At 31.8% G+C, this 16,539-nt stretch overlaps 1 long non-coding RNA gene across 1 annotated transcript; it reads left to right on the forward strand.

The window, feature by feature from the left end:
* The first annotated feature begins 7,055 nt into the window (after positions 1-7,055).
* Positions 7,056-10,481, forward strand: LOC133194636 (uncharacterized). The gene is made up of 3 exons (XR_009722145.1): positions 7,056-7,186; positions 10,031-10,117; positions 10,442-10,481. It is a non-coding gene; the product is annotated as an uncharacterized LOC133194636 (long non-coding RNA).
* Positions 10,482-16,539: the final 6,058 nt, after the last annotated feature.

The following is a 16,539-nucleotide window of genomic DNA, read 5'->3' on the forward strand; positions in this document are numbered from 1 at the left end:
TAGATTGATGAGACGGCCTCTATTTATAGACTGGTCTCTTTTCCGTCGTTCTCGACGATGAAGTAAATTATGAACACTTTTAACTGGGAAAGTTGTCTTGAAGTGTTTGAGACAAAAATGCTTCAATGCTGCTCTAGAACTCAAAGTAAATGCCCTGTACAGTTTATAGCTAGAGCAAAACAAGATACTAATAGCACCCCCCCCCCCCCCTTATAAATAAGTTTAAATTACATCTTTATGCATAGTTTTAAAATTGTTCAGTTTTTCTTTTCAATCGATTTCAGGACCTTTCTCATAATTTATAATAACATGCTTTTTTAAGAAATGAAAACCAGTACAGATCATGATGTCTTCTTCAATTTGCCGATTCTTTACTTAGAACCTTACGAGGTGAAGCCCATTCCTCTACGGGTACTGACCTACACTGTTGTCACTGTATTAATATGAGGCCAAACAAAAAAATATGTGTGGTTCCGGTTACACCTCCAAAAAAAATTAGGGTAGGTAGGTAGGGATTTTTTTTTTTTTTTTTTTTTTTTAACAAAATGATTTTCTTATTTTTTCTAAATAATACTTACCACTACTTTGCAAATGACATTTAGATGTGGTGTGATAATATACTAGTCAATATTGGTAGGGGACACCTACATGCTAGCTTGCTTTGGATTTAACACTAATAAACACTTGCACTCTGTTGTGCAAAAGGGCCATCATTGCTGAAACTAAAACTTAAACCAGAGCCATTGATGGAAATTGGGGAAAATTCCGGAAAAAATATGAAAATTGCCCCAAAAAAAGTTTAGGGTCGGGGGTATAAAATAGGGATGGTCGGGTAACCGGAACCATACATATTTTTTTATTTGGCCTGATTAAGAGGAAACCTAGTTCATCACAATTAAAGCATGAAATAATATGCTACTGACTTTGTAAGCTTTTTTAAAAGCCTAACCTTGTAATGTACATTATTAATAAATGTAATATTGAAAGAAAAGGTGGAAAACAGACTGAATCAAGAAGGGATGTCCCATTTACTGGGTGGAGGGAGTTTGTTTATGATTGGACTAGTCCACTTATAGGATAAATAGTGAGAATAATCAGCAAATCCATTGCTTTAGTGTTGCCTGCCCATATACAATGTGTTCTTTTCAAAAATGAGATAAAATTTACTGTTAATAAAAAATCTGAAGCTTAAGAATCAGGTTAAAAGAATAAACTTTATTTATTTCCATAGAAGTTATCACACCCATTCAATAGAACAATCCAAGAAAAAGGCGCGAAGATAATTTACATGTGACGTTTCGCGCGAAATGATTGTGTCACTCCTTTCGTAAAAGGCAAATGGACTGATCCAGTAGTTTAGAAATGCAGAAAAAATGTTACATGGACATGTCCATACAAAGAACTGCAAAGAATAAACATGTGCATGCAAAAAACTGAAGGAATTTAACACATCATTAATTTGCATCAGTAATATGATTCTTTCTTCTGCAAACTGTTTTTCTTTAAATGCAGGTAACAAATTCCGTTGTAAATCAGCTTGCACAAAATCTAGTTCATTAAGAATGATCGGTTAGTTTCGGATCTTGGAAAAATTAATCCTTATACTGCCTGAGGCACATGGCGTCAGGCAATAAAGTTTAAAATAAGGTAAAGAAATTAAAATGTATTGCAACACTAATTAAATTTTAAACAAATGTCAAGGTGGATATCATCGGGGGAGGTTGGGGCATAACAAGCATACGTGATTGGGCAGTTTCCCATACCGGTATTCCTAGCAGAAACATATCACATATGCTCTAAATTTCAGTAATTTACCTACCTGAGTATGAGAATAAAATTTAAAATTATCATGATAATAGTATCTGCATAAACAGTCAGGGGCATAATGCAAACAAGTTATTGTCAAAAATAACTCAAATGAGTTATTTTTTTGTCACAATGAGTTACCTCTCTTTGCTATGACCTACTTTTTCCCAGCATTAGTAACTCAAACACCTTATCTTTCCAAAATAGTTTCAATAAAAAATAACTTGTTTTTAGTTATTTTATGTCATTCCTCCCTAACTTCACATTTTATCAAAATGGAAAAAAATGTGGATTCATCAATTTCATCACTTCTTTTTCAACAAAATATCTGGAAAAAGAAATTTAACTTTTGTCGAGTTTTGCCATTATAGTTTTTTTTTATAAGTCAGGGGCATAATGCAAACAGGTTATCAGAAAAATAACTTAAATTAGGTATTTTACACACACGAAAAGTTTTTTTAAAAATATCTTAAATAACTTATTTTTATATCCTACTTGGACATTGATTTCTTGGGAGTTTTGTATTTCCTGCCAATATGCATTGCATTTTGGGATTCCATTATGTAATACTAGATGGAGTGCACCAACTCCAATGGAGAATTGGTGAGGAGGTGTAGAGAAACAGCATTTTACTCCTTGTTTTGGTCGCCCCCCTGGCGCAGTGGCCAGTGGTTAGAGCGTTTGCTCTAGAGTTGCGGAGTAAGGAGTTGATCCTTACATCACAGGTTCGAATCCCACTGTGGGACGTGGAGACCGGTCCTTGGGATGATAAATCGAGGTACCGTGTCACAGAAGGTGCTGGCATGAAAAAGATCCCTCACTGCTCAATGACCCTAAGTGCCGATCAGTATAGGTCAAAATTTGCAGCTCTCCACCGGCAAGTGGTGACGTCTCCTTATGAGTGAAACATTCTCAAGAGGGACGTTAAACAACAGACAAACAAACTCCTTATTTTGTGGTTTTATTTACATGGTTTATATGTAAAATTTTTATCATTAAATAAACAATTTTTCCCAATTTTCCCAAGACTTTGAACAATTTTTCTGGATTAAGCAAGGTTTAAATTTAATCAAACATTTGTTTTTGTCTTGGTGTACGAGCAAAAATCTTTGGTGCACGGGGTGTGAAGTTCATTGACAAAACGCTGATCTGGAGTTCTGGACTGTTAAGAATGTAATTGAGATCGACCGACGTCAAACTTAATTTACTTCAGAAATATCTGCAGTTTTGGGGTTTAACACAAACTAAAACACACAATAATAGTTTTACAGTTTTTAAGTTGAATCAGAAATGGTATATGGATGTTTATTCTGAGTGGATAAGGTAACCCAAACTATACAGTATCAAATACTAAGGGAAAATATTGAGAAAATGAAAGCTCCCATTTTTTTAAATGCCTGTGACGTTGAAGGTTTTACTGCGCCGTGACTTCATAAGATGTCCTGTTAAATCACTTGAAATTGATACCAATTTACAGTATTTTGATATGAAATTCTGATGATCATATATAAAAAGATTCTTTTATATTATTTATGACTTTTTGCTTGATTTTGTCGTCAAATTTATTTTCTGTGCTACAAGTCCGCATAATTTTTGAATGGCCCTCGTATCATACATTGTTATATATTTTTCTGAAGTTCCGAGATGCATTGTGATACCTTTTTGTAAAGATACACAGTCCTAGTGTTGTTCTTGGTGAGGCGGTCAGTTTCCCAGTGTTGGATATGATACATAAGTGGAAAAGAAGCAGTTTAGAGCTCTGGGACCTGGTCAGTTGAATCCTGGCCTGGTTAAGTGCACATGAGAATTACTGCAATTATTTTTATTCTGATTTTTATATGAGCGAATAACAATGGGTAGCAGGTCCAGTACAATCAGTACATTTAGCTACGTAGCTAAAATTACCTACCGTAGCTTTATTTACCTACCTCGGGTAGCTTAATTTAACTATTTCAAGGCAATTAACTTTTCACAATTTTGCTTTTTATTTTAAAAAGACAAAAAATCACAAATAAATGACTAATAATATATTTATACTTGGGATTATTTAATTTAGTTATTTCATTCAAGAAGTAAACTGTTTGGTCACAAATTAATAGTTGTATATAGCCCCAAAACTTTTAGAACTTTGTTTGAAATTGCACAGAAAAACTACATCTCCAAGATTTTTTCATGAATTGTTTTCAAAATTACCTACCGTAGCTTTATTTACCTACCTCGGGTAGCTTAATTTAACTATTTCAAGGCAATTAACTTTTCACAATTTTGCTTTTTATTTTAAAAAGACAAAAAATCACAAATAAATGACTAATAATATATTTATACTTGGGATTATTTAATTTAGTTATTTCATTCAAGAAGTAAACTGTTTGGTCACAAATTAACAGTTGTATATAGCCCCAAAACTTTTAGAACTTTGTTTGAAATTGCACAGAAAAACTACATCTCCAAGATTTTTTCATGAATTGTTTTCAGAGGAGTTCAAAGTTGAAAATTATCACAGCATCAAAGTGCAATTTTCTGCACTTTCTTGGGGAAAATGCTAATTCAAGAAATAAGTTTGATTAGGTAGCTAAATAAAGCTACTTCAGGTAGGTAAATAAAGCTATATAGGCAATTCAAGCTACGTAGCTAAACCTAGTGATTGTACCAGTCCTGGGTAGGTAAATCAAGCTAATTCCGGTAGGTTTAAATTCCCAGGTAGGTAATTTAAGCTATATGTAGCTAAATGTATTGATTGTACTGGACGTACGTGTTAAAAAGACTGATCCCGGGGAGTTCTCAGTGATACTCTTCTCAAATTGGTTAATACTTAGTTTAGTATCAAACAATTAAACGTATAGATGCTTTTTCAATGACTCCGCCCTGATCAGCTGATCACTACCGGTCGTAAAGTCTAGATATGTTTTGCAAAAAGGGGGACAAACTCCCAACGCCTACCAGGTCCCGGGGGTAAAATATTGAATATAAATTTGCAGTTTTAGCCATTATAAAATAAAATCTTTGTCGGGTCTAACGTTCAAAGTTTCACGTAACACTAGGCCCTACCAGACTACATGATTAAATCTTACTTTTCTACTACGAAAGTCTACAGTCTATATACATAACTGCATACATGATTTATATCGCTAAAACTATGCAGGTTGTTATTTGTAAACTATTTTTTTTTAAATAAAAATCTACTTACCATATGACTGTCACCTCGGAGCCGCCATTACCTGCAATAAGTTGGTTTTCCGCTCCTTTTTGGCCTTTGAAAGTAAACGATCATTGGGGGGGGAATACCTAATTGAAGACCTACAGGTAATTGAAGACCTACGGAAGACCTAGGGAAGACCTACAAAAATTTGGGCTATATACAGCAAAACTGATGTGATATTCTGATTAAACATGTCTTAAATATATAAAATACACAAAAAAGTTTTATAAAAAGAAGTTTTAAAGTGTATTTTTAAAGCTCGGTATGGGGAACTATTTCTTCTCTCAGACGACCTACCGCAAGAACGATAACTCGCGTAAATAACAAATCAGCTGTTCACCAAAACGTAAATAAATCAATAGTTAAATGAAGAAAAATAGAATCATTGAAGATATTTAAAAATAAATACATCAAAGATGAAATAATAAAAGGGAATATTCAGTTAGATATTATTTTATTTTGTAAAAAAAATATAAATAAATAAAATAAAATAAAACTAAAAAATTTAACCAAAGCAGAGACATATACATGCACATATTATATAATACCATAATATGATCAACCTTAAAATATATGTATATTTTTAAATGAATTATTAAATTGTTATAACAAGTTTCCAGATCCTATGAGTGTACTTTTTTTTACTACCAAATTCCTTTATTTCTTTTTTAAAATTTATTTTCAAAATTATTTTGGTAAATCAATGTACAAATTAAATATTACAATTGAAATAAATATGTTTATACTTTTGACAGAGTGTTAAAACTTAAGTTTAAAAAATCTGAAGTATTTTTTTCTTAAAGATCAGAGCCACAATCACTTAAAAAATCTTCTATTTCATAGAATTCCACTTGAAAATCTTAATATATTCATATTTCAGTTGATATTTATTTTCAGTTGATATTTATTTTTCATGATATATATTGTTCTTATTTTTAGGAGGTCAAACAGTATGAGTTTAAGAACTTCTGTTTCCATTTCTTTTCAATTTATTTAATAAAAATATGTTCCAAATTGATATACTGTATATTTTGGCTTTACATGTTAAAAAAATATTCTTAATGTTTTATTTAGTATTTTTGGTGTACATGACAGGTTATTTTAAAATACATTTAATTTTTTTTATTGTTCTTGCCACTGTAATATAAATATGTTTTTGATTAACGTTTATTAATAATAAATCTAATTCTTTCATGTAACAAGTAGTGTCTCTGTAAGAAGATGATATATTTCAAAGATTTTTTTTTAAATATATCTTTGCTATGTTGAATGTAAATTAACTTCATTAGAGCAATTGGGGTATGTTGATAATTGCAATCAAAACACGGATATATCCTCAGGGTGTGTATATAACACATTAGTGAAGCCTTTAGTTCAGAGTGATATCTTACTTTACATGGTTTAAGACAAATCCACAGTATACATATCAGTATTTTAGATTAGAATATTCAATATTTATCCCATAAAACATACTAGTATTACTTGTTTGAAGAATTGCAATATTAATTAAATATTGACTAGAGATAATATTGACAGTATATACATCTGATGTGAAATAATTTTTATATATATAAATCTCATTAAAATTCATATTCCAGCTTATATCTTTATTATAAACATGATTGAAAAACTCAACAAATATCATTTGGATTTTTTTATTTGTGTATTCTCATTTTCCTTATTCACTTCACCATAATATAAACATGTTGTTTATATGTCAACCAGAGTTATCGTTCTTGCGGTAGGTCGTCTGAGAGAAGAAATAGTTCCCCATACCGAGCTTTAAAAATACACTTTAAAACTTCTTTTTATAAAACTTTTTTGTGTATTTTATATATTTAAGACATGTTTAATCAGAATATCACATCAGTTTTGCTGTATATAGCCCATATTTTTGTAGGTCTTCCCTAGGTCTTCCGTAGGTCTTCAATTACCTGTAGGTCTTCAATTAGGCAGGCCGCATTGGGGGACCAGTTTAAATCCCGCCGCGTTCCGAATGAACATTTCCCAGCATCCTCAGACATTCGTTTGTGTCTCAGGGACGGGTGAGATTCACTCCGGAACTAAAAGTGCGCATGCGCAAAAACATCAAACCCGATCATAATTACCCAAGTCAACATGGCGGCGTCCATGAATAGAAGAAAGCTCAATCAATCAATGTGCGCTCTTCTTAAACTGATCGTAAGTGAACAATTCCTACTTCTTATTCAGTAAAAGCGTTTCTAATTTACGTTATAATATATATATTTGTTATTGGAAACAGTATAGGTATTAAATTATTGTGTGTGTGTGGCCGGGGGGGGGGGGGGGGGGTTACATATGTATAGCGTGGGGGGGGGGGGAATTATCTTTAATGAAAATTTACATAGTAAAATATATATAACTTTCTCCAAAAGAGTGAAAGAAGAGTGAAGGATGACCCCCCCTCCCAGGCCTACACACACACAACCCCAACCTATGGGCTTGTAAAAAGCTAGGATGGTGTGAAGGGGAAGAAGAAAAGGTTAGGAAAGAATCCTTGGTGAAAAATCTGGCAAAAGAATATTTTACATTTATAATGCAATGAATAATTTTTTTTATCTCTCCTTTTTTTATTTTATTTATAAATAATTTAATTTTGTTTGTATTCTAGCCTCTGATTGGTTAATATCCAAAAAGGAACACAAATTATTTCTGTATAACCTGGTTTGGTATGGGGACACCCCCCCCTGACAACCAGCTGAATCATCTGTATCCATACAATCCTCTCATTTCCAGTCCTCGGGATTCATGGAAAATTCCAGATTTAATAAATGTACCTTTAACTTCAAACAATAATTCGATCTTACCACATGTAAACGAACAACAAGGCTGCTAGGCCTATGCATCAGTTTTTACCTCCCCTCGCTTCCCATCACTTCCGTTACTTCCGTTACTATGGTTGTATTTTTGAGCGGCAAATTTGAACTAATAAAAAGCAACGAAATTTTACATCCATAGTTATTTAATGATTTTAAAATTAAATTATAAGGAATGACTCTAATTCTTGGCCAAATTATTCGAGTATAACCTGGTTTGGGTCAGTTTACGCTGTTTTATAATCCGCTTTGCGGATTATAAAGCGTAAACTGACCCAAACCAGGTTATACTCGAATAATTTGGCCAAGATTTGAAGAATTAGAGTCATTCCTAAAATAATTCAATGTTGAGACTAGCTGTTGAACTATTAAAGTAATATCACATGTTATATTAGTTATCAATCTGAGGGATAAATTTTATTTTATTTTTTTCTTAATTTTATTTCTTTTTTCTTTTTTGGAAAACGTAACATACATGTATGTTACCATAGATGTGGACCCCTTTACTAGGTTCAATGTTGGCAAGTTCATGTTAAGATAAGTAGGCAAGTACAAAGTACAATATAAATTTTTCACCTTTCAAATTTCCACTAATAAAAAAATGAACTTATTTCATCCCTTTTTGGTAAAATAATCATAGCAATTGACAAACATTTTAATCAAAACACAGGAATGTCTTCAATCCATGCAGTTTTCTGTGAATGATGACCTATTGCTCCAAGACTAGTTCACTAAAAATTGTCATTGAAATATGCATTTTTCTCCAGGTCCTCATACTGAGCTGGAGTTTTGCATACTCTGCAAAAGTTATAATGGAGGGAATGACTATGTCAACCTAAAAACCTCTCCTTTGATATGAGATATCAAAATCACAACTTATAAAGTATAGCTTACTCTCATAATTCAAAGCAAACTAATATTTTAATTCAGTTCATCCTAGATTGGACAGATGAACACTAGGGGTTCCACCCCATGCAGACACTCGCCATGCGTTCACAATTACATATGTTTATTTTGCTTATGCAGATGGGTCGTATGGCTTAAAGTTATTAATAAAGAAAGAAAGTATATTTAAAGAAAAAAATATTTCAACCCATTATCTCAAAATTGGGGAAAATACAAGGCTGGATTATAAATTTATTAAGTATTTGAGGCTTCGCCGCCTCGGGAAATAGTTTCCTCCCTCGGGGAACCATAAATTTGCTATTTCCCTCATACCCATTCCATAACTGTATACTATTGAATGAAATTATTGCACTTGGAGGTAATTTGATGATCATGTTTGAAAAAAAGTATCATCATGATATTATAAGTCTTTTTTATGAACATAATTTGTAATGAGATTCAATAAGGTATAATATATGGTTCTTTTTTGCCAGCAATACCTTTGAAAAGGCCATTAAAATCAGCTAATTGGCCCATGATTTTATTGAAAGCATTGGATATTAATTTGGGTTTATCCATCTGTCTGTCAGTCTATCTGTTACACTTTAGAAATAAGGTATTGTTTTGAATTTTTTATCATAATGTAAAATATGGATCAAATCCCTCATGGTAGATTTGATCATATACCAACCCAAATTTACATCATGATATAAATTTTAAAATGATACCTTATTACTTATTTTTACATGCTGGACCGATTTATAACAATTGTTTGCACACTTAAGTTTTAAATCCATGAAATGATTTATTTTTTCAAACTTCAATGGTATAAATTGAATGTGTGAACAAGTTGACTGCTTATGACATCACTGTAAAATTATGTCAATCCTTTATGACAATGAATTTATGGTCATAATTGACAAACCTATTTGTATACAGAATTAAGTACTGTAAACATATTACACATAAATAAGAACATAAAAACTGTGCTAATTCAAATCTGTGCTAAATTGTTCAAAAATCAATTTCCGCTAAATATCATACATGCTAAATATAATACTTTTACAGTACGTCTTCTTCAAATAGTATTATATAAAGGAAAACATTTGCAATTGTAAATATATATATGTATATAACTATATATACATATATAATACCTGAATTTCTAAATGATATCCCTAAGAGCCTTCTTAAACCAGCTTTAATGTGAAATTTAAATAATTACCTATGACTTACAAAAGATTCTTTTTGATATTGAGGTCAAAGTAAGCTCAGAATTGTGTGTGTTTTAATTAATTTGCAGGGTAAATGGTCAGCTTGGATTCCAGCAGAGGGTGAGAGTGCCACTATCAATGATTTGGGAGGAGGATCAAATTGAAGACAAAAGATGGTAAAACTTCAGTCTTGATATTCACTACACATGCTAAAGGAGTCACTTATATAAATTCAAATAACAATCTTCACCGAGACTCTAATTCGAATAAATGAAGTGCTTTGTGAAATTATTATTTTAATCTTTGAATTTAATCTTAAATTAGGTTATAAAGTAAGAAAAGGCTTCAAGCAGAAGAAATCTTAATTTATTGAACATCTTGTTGATTAGGAAAGCAAAATATACAACTTACAAAGTTAGAATATATTGAATGCATAATTTGTGATTAGCATTTCTTGTAGTTAATATCTTTTCTTTTTCTTTTCATGTGTGCAATCCTAGAAGCACTCAGAAATGGACCTATAACTTGTGCATTAAGTCCAATAGCAGGTTGGCAATGGTAGACAGACTTTTGCCTTAGGCCATCGCTCATTTGGTTAAGCTGGCAGTGCAGGAATTCATCTCAGGATCATATGTTTTGTTGGGTGATGAGGAGTTCCTTTCATACCCTCAGAATATTGCCAATCTTTATCAGATTTCCTTATCCTGACATTTACAATCCAGAGAGAACTTAATTAGTTAATGTTTACATTTTAAAAGCATGTTTGAAGTACCAGTAATTTTTAGCATTCATTTGTTTTAGCTCACCTGAACCAAAGGGTGAAGTGTCAGCCTTTCTGATTGAAATCTGTCCTTTGTTGTCAATGTATTTCTATATATCTTTTCACATATTTGAACTGTTTTCCAGAACATCAATTTTCAACCAAACTTGGCACAAGGCATCCTTGAGTAAAGGAAATTCAGTTTCTTCAATTAGAGGACTATACCTTCTTGGAAGCAGTGATAATCAAGAAAAAGCAAAAATTCGGGGAGAGGGGTGGTCTTCAGGCATGGCTGTCCTCATTGTATATTGAAAATGCATTAAATTTTTGCAAATCTTATTCTCTCTTCTGTAGGCATTTGCCAGGCAAATCAATTGAAAAGTTGTAAAGAGCAAGGGTGTTGTTACCACATATGTAAAATTCATAACCACAGGGTCAGGGTTTCTGCTGCCTTGGAAATGCACAATTGATTATGTAGGGTATTTTCACTCAACTTTGAGAGAAGTTAGTCCCCTTTGATTATTCAACAACGATAATGAAAAAATTGGGTGACCACTAAGGTCCTTTGGCTTTTTGTTTTTTGTCAAATTATGGATCCTTGGATAAGGTTGAGGCTAAAATAGTGTATGAAATGAAATAACATTTTTAAAGCATTCTTTTCTACAATAAGGTCAATTTAGTTACATGTATATTGATAATGTACATATCCAGTATGTACAATGTAGTTTGATAATGAAGTCCTTCCATTTTGAGTGAATTTAAATTTAGTTTAATTATAATCCCTCGGGGCCAAGGTAGGGTCACCATATTGGGTCAAAATTTTTTTATGGGAATAACGAGGAATTTTTTTTTTTAAAAAAGTTCTTCAGAAGAACAGGGCTAATATGACTTTGTGAGAGTTATGGCTCATGGGCGTCCCTTTTTCCCTTTTTATTTTGGTTTGTTATTTTAGCACTTTTGGTGCATGTATAAAGGTTCTTTATTGGAAAAAAAAGAAAGAAAAAATGTTTTTTAACTATTTTAAATGATGAAGCCCAGACAGCTAGTACTCTTGAAAGTTACCTTATAATGTAGTTTAACCTGCTTCATAAAATGTAAATTAAAAAACAACATATACATAAATTTACAAAATTATTTAATTATTAATTTACATAATTATTATCAATATGTACATAAATTTACAAAATTATTTAATTATTTAATTATTAATTTACATAATTATTATCAATATCTTTCAAAAGATTCTGATTCATTTTTTTTTTTTACCTCATCCAATATCTGAGAACATTTTTTACCCATTTTTCCTATTAAAGCAAATAAGAATGTAAGCTGATTATATCTGGGTAAGTCAAATATTTATATCTCATGTGTTATGACATGCCCATGCCTGTACATAGATCATTCAAAAAACTTTGTTTAGTTAACATTTATTGTCTATAATTTGAAAATCTTATTGAATAAAATGATATAATAGGCAGACACTTTTATAAACAAATGCAGGATAAACTAAATACATGTGCATATTTGTATGAGTGTAAAGAATATCACTAGTACAATTGTCACCTTTATTTTAAGAATAAAACATTTTAAAGTTTGATTTCATATGTCTTTTTATTCAGCATGTACATGTATGTTGTCATAATAAAAATATTATGAAATTAAATTATGATTATTCTGAGTTATTTTTATCAAGGTAAATTGATATACTGCTTATACAAATGTTTGGCTCAATGTTTGCTGTTTAATATTTGAACAATTCACATAAAGATTAAAATATGTGAAAGCCTGGGACTTCTTCTTGTAAATTTTTCAAACATGAGTTTTTATTATAATTCTGTAGTACACGTAATATAAAAGTTAGTATAAAAATAGTGTTACACAGTTTTTATCTGTATTCTTGTACATTTATTTACAGTACTTTTCATTTTTACAAAACAAACATGCATAAACACATGCAAACAAATACACCTACCCATGGCAAAAATAAAATACATTTACCATGATGCTTGCAAAGTATAAATTTGTTTGTTCAAAATGAAAAGATGGCAACCTACAATATTTATTTGAGAGGTACTAAATAAAATGTATTTGCAAATTCAGATTGTTTAGAGGACGACCATATATTTGAAGGGGGGGGGGGGGGGCTGCTAGTTTTTTGAAACATATGGTAATGTTGGAAATAAATAATTTTTCCCCAGCTGGCAAGAATTTTTTTTCATTGCCTGTTGGTAACCCCCCCCCCCCCCCCGACAACCACCACTACCAAACTACACACACCCCACAAAAGAGAATTGTGGAGTAAGTCTGTTTTTTTTAATTATCTATCTAATATTTTTTTCATATATATAATTATTTTTTTTTTATTGCCTGTTGGTACCCCTCCCCCAAATAGAGTTGTGGAGTAAGGCTGTTTTTTTTCCTTTTCTTCTTATTATTATTTGCTTCTTTAACTGTTAAACATAAATAATTCGTCCCTAAATATCTTGGAAATAAACAATCTTCTAGTTTGAAAATAAATAAATAATCTATACACCCCGCTACGCTACCCCCCTCCCCCCCCCCCCCCCGAATTAAACTATCGTCCTCTTAGAATGTAGAGTTGACTCAGTTAGGAGTATGCATTATTTTAAATAATAAAATACTTTTTTGAGTTATTTCAGCATAATTGTTACGAAAAAAAGTTTTATATTTCGGAAATAGTTGAGTTACTCCGGAATATACTATTTTAGAGTGAAAATTCGGCGCATGCGCTTTGCGATTTCCGGAGTGAATCTCACCCGTCCCCGAGAAAAATCTTAAAAGAAGAGTTTTACGGTGCAGTGATAAAACAGACTGTGTGTCAAAATTTCCCACTTATGGGGAATTTTTCCAAAATGACCACAAATCGAATAAATTTTATCAGTAGACCACGTAGAATCCAAAAAACCCCATGACCATATTTGTGGGGAACGAGAGATTTCCCCACAATTCTGAACTTTCCCCATAAGAAAGGTCCTTTGTCAGGTGTGAGTTCCCCACAAGTTGGTAAACGCGGGTGCTCTCTCTCTCTCTCTCTGATATAATGTATGTAGACTATATTTATTAGACATTAGGACTAATTAGTACAATTCATGTATGAGCTAAATACAAGCATTTGCAAATTTGCTAATTGCTAAAAAAAAAAAAAAAAAAAAAAAAAAAAAAAACAAATGTATATGTAGCTTTGTATGCCATATGAACATCGCTATTGATGAAGCACTCTTCCTGACGATGTGTTCAATTATTCAATAATTGTTGGATTATGTAATATCAAATATTTACACAGAAACATGAATAGATACATGTAATTAATAGTAAAATGTTATTTATTACAATTTTTCGTTATAGATTTCGTATAATTTGATATTTTGTTACACCTTAAAATTCAATTTTTATTTATTCCCTCTACACGGGTACAAAAAACGAGTCGAAGAAAAACTTCCCTTTTTTCAATACCACTACTTTGACGTCTTTTTTCTGAGAATGCGCAATTGCGACATCAAAAAATAAGGACCCTTCTCTCTCTCTCTCTCTCTCTCTCTCTCTCTCTCTCTCTCTATATATATATATATATATATATATATATATATATGTTAAAAAAAAATTATCAGTATCGAACTTCAGTACGATAACATAACCCTAAGGTGTATTACATATGTCATGTCAAGGGTACATTTATTATCTTGAGTTTTCAAAATCGATGTTTTATAGGAAACATTATCAATAAATGGTTGGATGATAAAACTATATGATTCTACCATAGGTATCTACAAATTGCATTTATCGAGCTTTCTTTGATACTATTTAGTTAATATTTTTAAATTGACTTCTTAAAGACAATTAATTATCTACGTACTTTCCTCATTTACAAGAGTCGTCTTGGATTTGTCGAAATGTAGCACCGAGAAGGGACACCGCTACAGAAAAAAAAATATGCAAAAAGGTAGTGTTATAAAGTATCTTTTATCTTTTGAAATAGTAAATTGTTACTTTTGAAGGGAAAATTCTTTTCCATTTTCTGTTTGGAACTTTGAAATTTTGCAGTGGGACTGATCTCTCATGATGCTAGATTTCAGAAAGTAACTCTGAAAAATGTCAGCTTTTTAACATAGAAAGCAGTCAAACAGGTGTGAAATACTGTTATCATCTTGCGCTATAGAGTCAAGTGAATGTATAAAAAATATATGCTACGGGAACTGAACTGTGTCTGTGTCTAGGCAAGGCAAAAAGTCATTCATAGTCAAGAGAGAATCTTCAAGAATTTAGCATTGCAGGAAAGGCAAGAAACCACTAACTCCGTTTTGGAATTGTTATGAATTGTCTGCCAAGAGTATATCAAAGACCAACCAATTATTATGTGTGGATTATGTTTTAGTTAGTACGTGAAAAAAAAATTAAATTAGACAGCCAATTTTAAAATATATATTTTTTTACTTCGTTACACAATATAGCATTGTAAAAATGAGACGTTAATACGTGCGAAAACCCATGTGAGTTTAAAAAGTGTGTATATCTGTATATCTTTATATATAATGCTGAAATCCGTTTGCTTCTATTTATGTCCCATGAAATTCACAATGGTTTACGTGCGAAAGCCCAAGTGAGTTTAAAAAGTGTGTATATTTGTTTATCTTTATATATAATGCTGATATTCGTTTGCTTCTATTTATGTTCCATAAAATTCACAATGATTCAATTAGTCATTTCGATCAAACAAAAATGACAAAATGTCGCCTTTGTAACGAAATATTAAAGATGAAAAGAGAAATTCATTTTCCTGAAAAACAAACGAATCAGAACTCGAGGAGGTGTGTACTAAACAAATCCACTGGCAATATTTCGTTTGTAATTTGAAGAGTATACAAATAATTATGTAATTAAAATATCATGAGCTCTTTACTTATGATTGTTTGAACAGCCTTGCTTACTTTCCTTTATTAGCTGAAACTTCAAACAATTTCTGATCATGGAACTCCTAATAAAACTGTTTAAGGAAGCTGAACGTTAAAGAATGACTGTAATAAAATATAACATTAAGCATCGTCTCAAAGTTTAAATGAAATCCCTAAGTTCTGTTACTTGTTATCTGTATTTCCTTTTCGCTCCAGTAAGTTTCATTTCATTTACCTATAAAACTAATGAAGACAACTCTAGCTATGGCTGTTTTGTAATTTTCTTGATGCTAACAACAGGTATTTACATGTACATGTATTCTAAACAGCAGTATATTATGTTTCTTCTTAAATATGGATGAAAAGAATGAAATAGTGGAAATGTCAACTAAAGAAATGAAATTTGTGGAGATAACGAACAGTATTCGAGCTCAAATGTCCATTAAACATTACAAAATAAGAGCAGAGCAAACACGGACCTCTAACACATCAGAGAATAGGGATAAGGTGCCATGGAGGAGAGAGCATCCCCTGCCGACTGGTCACACCCGCTGTGTGCTCCTTGTCATAATCGGGAAATAAAGGAACAATTCAGTGTATAAATAATGGCCTAACAATTGATATGAAAAAAAGTCAGTCAGCATTTGACTTAATGAAAGATTGCATTTGCTGACAAGGTCACTCTATCGACCATAGACCCTACGAAATGATGACTTTAAAGGAGACTGCCGACTCCCCCGTTTCATCAACCCGTTTGTCAACAACTTACCTCGCTTTAGAAATTGTTCAAACGCAGAGCATGCTCTGGCGCATCGAACCAACCGAGAGATATAAACCCCCGTATGCAGGTGACAAGGGCACATTGTCGCATAAGTAAGAGAAACCGACGATTGAAAATTTAAAGTCATCACATTTATCATAAAGCTCT

The sequence above is a fragment of the Saccostrea echinata genome, unplaced genomic scaffold, assembly GCF_033153115.1.
Source record: "Saccostrea echinata isolate AGI-Se365-2 ecotype Australia unplaced genomic scaffold, CSIRO_AGI_Sech_v1 ptg000029l, whole genome shotgun sequence".
Lineage (NCBI taxonomy): Eukaryota > Metazoa > Mollusca > Bivalvia > Ostreida > Ostreidae > Saccostrea > Saccostrea echinata.